The sequence below is a fragment of the Choloepus didactylus genome, chromosome 8 (assembly GCF_015220235.1).
Source record: "Choloepus didactylus isolate mChoDid1 chromosome 8, mChoDid1.pri, whole genome shotgun sequence".
In the NCBI taxonomy this organism is placed as follows: domain Eukaryota; kingdom Metazoa; phylum Chordata; class Mammalia; order Pilosa; family Megalonychidae; genus Choloepus; species Choloepus didactylus.
The window spans coordinates 107,692,038-107,696,777 of record NC_051314.1 but is presented as its reverse complement, the minus strand read 5'-3'; positions in this window follow the sequence as shown (position 1 = coordinate 107,696,777).

The window sequence follows — 4,740 nt, the reverse complement described above, 5'->3', positions numbered from 1 at the left end:
ATGCTGTTTGTCGGTTCCTTGCATGCACAGCTTGGAGACCAGCCCAGTGGTTTATACGTAGTTTTATGGAATCACTTTCTTAGGCCTCCTTCACTCCACGATTTCTCTTTCCTGCTCCCAAGTGCCCTCTTTCTGGTCTTCTGTCTAGATAGCCATGACTTTAGTTTCCCTGCTCTGTTTTGTACTTCCTGCAACTGTGCCTGTCTCCAGGACAAAGCAGTGCAAGGAAAGATGGGGGAAAAAAGCATTAGGGATACTCTCCTCTTAGATTTATAGTTCCTCCAGTCATAGAGAAGGGCTCCCCTCTTGAGGCACCTGCCTGGCTGTTTTTGCCCCTGTGCTGCCGTTGCTTTGCCCAGTGACTGGGGCAAGAGCCGGGGGTGGGGGGGTGGGGAACACCAGGGAATTTCCCCAACTGTCTCTGACCCATAGCAAAATCTTTCCCTTTTCCCCAGACCAGAAAGAGAGGGCTATTCTTGGTATTCTTTCTGTCTGCACCTGGTGTATACTTCGGGTTTCAGACTGCCTTTTAGTCTAGCTGGAGGAAACCAGATAAAATAAAAGAGAAACTCACCACCAGTTCAGTGGTTCCTAGAGATCTGTTTTCTTTCCCCAATCTACCTGCTACCATTTACTTTTCAAAGTCCTGAGAGTTGCTCTGTGCTCTCTTTTTAAATGCAACCTTATTGAAATCTATTCACATACCATGCAATTATCCAAAGTGTACAACAGTTGTTTACAGTTGTGCATTCATCACCACAATCAATTTTGAACATTTCTATTACTCCAAAAAATAAAAATACGAATAAAAATAAAGTAAAAAAGAACACCCAAAACATTCCATACCCCTCCCATGTCCTTATTATTCATTTACTTTTTGTCCCATTTTTCTACTCATTTGTCCATACACTGGGTAAAGGGAGTGTGAGCCCTAAGGTTTTCACAATCACACGGTCATACCATATAAGCTATATAGTTATACGATCACCTTCAAGAATCAAGGATACTGGATTGCAGTTCAACAGTTTCAGATATTTACTTCTAGATATTCAAATAAACTAAAAACTAAAAAGGGATATCTATATAACACATACGAATGCTCTCCAAAGTGACCTCTCGACTCCATTTGAAATCTCTCAGCTACTGAAACTTTGTTTTGTTTCATTTCTTTTCCCACTTTTGGTCCAGAAGGCTTTCTCAATCCTATCATGCTGGGTCTAGGCTCATCCCCCGGAGTCACATCCCACATTGCCAGGGAAATTTATACCCCTGGGAGTCATGTCCCATGTAGGGGAGGAGGCACTGAGTTTACCTGCTGAATGGGCTTAGAGAGAGAGAGGTCACATATGAGCAACAAAAGAGGTTCTCTAGAGGAGACTCTCAGGCACCATTAAAAGTAGGCTTAGCCTCTCCTTTGCAGTATTAAGCTTCATAAGGGCAAGCCCCAAGATCGAAGGCTCAGCATACTAAACCAATAGTCCCAATGCTTATGAGAATATCAGGAATTCCCCAGCCAGGGAAGTTTAATATTTCCACATTTTCCTCCCAGTCCCTCAAGGGGCTTTGCAAATATTTTTTATTCTTTGCCCAAATTACTCTTGGATGTACTGGGGCCTCACGCTAACCTGTGCAAACCAACTAGATCTCACTCCCTATTCGAGGTTCCATGTCATTATGGTGTTTGAATAAACTGACCAAACAAGTTAAATTATATAGTGTGCTACAGAAAATGTAGATTTGCACCAAATAAACATCTCTTCCTTTGGTCCTACACAGAAGCCAAAGTTTTAAAACACAGTTAACATCATCCTCTACCTTTTAGTCTGCTCTACCCCAGTCTCAACCAAGACCATTTCATTCATATCTCCAGTCAAAGTCTGAGCTCCTTTTCAGCCTCTTTAACAGCTGCTGCATGGGACAATGCCGACACTCACAGCTGCCGAACTCTGGCTCTGAGTCCCAGATCCAGACACCTGAAGCTCCAGGGACCGAGCAGGTCACACACAAACAGCTCGGCACCTCAGAATTTAGAAATAACTGTTACAACTCTTGAATAGATGTGACTACTGCAAGAGCTCACAATCTAGGAATCTTTACATAAGCCTTCCCCTGAGAACCCATGTTCCCAGATTCAATTCTCTGAGTTTGCACATTATTGTTACTCCATATTAGTGAGGCATTGTAATGTTTGTCTTTTCATTTCTGGCTTATTTCACCCAACATACTGTCCTCAAGGTCCATTCACCTAGTTGCATACCTCATACCTTCATTCCTTCTTGCGGCTGCTTGATATTCCATTGTATGTATACACCACAATTCACCATTTGGTCTATAAGTCGATGTACCCTTAAGCCACCTCCATCCATTACAAGTTGTGAATACTGCCATCACAAACACCAGTGTGCAAATGTCCACTTATGTCCCCACTCTCAGTTCCACTAAGTATACAACCAATAACAGGGTCGCAGGACCATAGGGCAATCCTATACATAGCTTCCTGCGGAACCACCATACTGCCCTCCAGATGGGCTGCACCATTCTACTTCCCCACCAACAGCAACCTCTCTCCACATTTTCTCCAGCACTTGTATCCCTCTGTTTATTTTTCAAACAGTTTTATTCACACACAATACGATCCATCCTGAGTGAATAATCAATGATTCCCTGTATAATCACATAGTTATGCATATACCACCACAATCTATAAGAGGGCATTTCTATTTCTTCCACAATGAAAGAGGAAGAAGAGAGAAAAAAATGAAGAATAAAAAAAGATAAAAGATAAAATAAAATACTATGAAAAGGTCGTACAACAACAACAACAACAACAACAACAACAATCCCATACCACTCCCTTCTATCCTCCCCTTTCAGACATTTAGTTTTGGTATATTGTCTTTGTTACAATTAATGGAAGCATATTGCAATGTTACTATTAACTATAGACTCTAGTTTGCATTGATTGTGTTTTTTCCTCTATACCATCCAGTTTTCAACACCTTGCAATGTTGATATTCATTTGTTCTCCCTCATGTAAAACATTCTTATATTTGTGTACTTAATCACCATTGTTGACCACTCTAGATTGCACTAAGTTATACAGTCCCAGTCCTTATCCTCTGTCTTTCTTTCTGTATCATACATGCCCCTAGCCTTCCTCTTTCACCCCTAATCACCACTTATCTTTGTTCACCGTATTTACAATATTGTGCTACCATCACTCAGTATTGTGCTATTTCTGCATCTATACAATCCTGTTGAACATTCTGTATACCTTCAGCATCAGATGCCTGATGTCTACCCTCTTTCTGTCTCCTGATAACCTGTCTTCTCAACTTTAACTTTCGAGGTTCGCTCATTAATGTTAGTTCATATTACATTACAGTAATACAGTATTTGTCCTTTTTTTTCTGGCCAATTTCACTCAACGTAATATCTACTGTCTACCATTTTGTCTTTTGGATTTTATATGTCGTATCTTATTTTATTTTTCTTTCTTTCTCTCTCTCTTTTTACCTTTGCTGATAGTCTTCATTTCTATTCTCTTCTCTGAACCTCTCTCTCCTGTGTTTTCCTATCTGCCTATTGTGCTCCCGTTAGTACTTCTGGTAGAGCAGGTATCTTGCTCACAAACTCTCTTGGTGTCTGTTTTCTGAAAATATTGTAAATTCTCCCTTATTTTTGAAGGACAGTTTTGCCAGATATAGAATTCTTGGTTGACAGCTTTTCTCTTTCAGTATCTTAAATATATCACGTCACTGCCTTCTCTCCCCCGTTGTTTGTATGGAGAAATCCGCACATAGTCTTTTCAAGCTTCCCTTGTATGTGATGGATCATTTTTCTCTTGCTGCTTTCAGAATTTTCTCTTTGTCTTTGACATTTGATAATCTAATTATTAAGTGTCTTGGAGTATGTCTATTCAGAAATATTCTGTTTGGGGTACACTGCGTTTCTTGGCTCTGTAATTTTATGTCTTTTATAAGAGATGGGAAATTTTCAGTGTTTATTTCTTCCGTTATTGTTTCTTCCCCTTTTCCCTTCTCGTCTCCTCTGGGACCCCCATGACATGTATATTCATGTGCTTCATTTTGTCACTCAATTCCCTGAGATGCTGCTCATATTTTTCCATTCTTTCCCCTGTCTGTTCTTTTGTTACACAGGATTTCTGATATCCTGTCCTCCAGTTCATGAATCCTTTCTTCTGCCTCTTCAAATCTGCTGTTGTATGTTTCCATTGTGCTTTTCATCTTTTCTATTGTGACTTTCATTCCCATAACTTCTACCATTTGTTTTTACAAGCTTACAAACTCTTCTTTATGGTCACCCAGTGTCTTCTTTATATCCTTCATCTCTTTTGCTACATTTTCCTTCAGTTCATTGATTTGATTTAGAAGATTTGTTTGAACATCGTTAATTAGTTGCTTCAACTCCTGTATCTCATTTGAAGTGTAATTTTTTCCCTTGACTGGGCCGTATCTTCATTTTTCCTAGTGTGACTCATAAATTTTTATTGTCTAGGCATCTGGTTTCCTTGATTACCCCAATTAAATTTTCCCAGACCAGACAGGCCCAGGTCTCAGAGGAGGGTGTAATCAGTATCAAGTTTCCCTGAGGATGAGAAAGATTGTCAGACTTTTCTGAGCAGGTTGTCAGACTTTTCTGTGAGGCTTCTGGACTCTGTGCTTTTCCTATCCTGCCCAGCAGGTGGCACTTGTCAGCCTGCAGCTCCCCACTGGCATA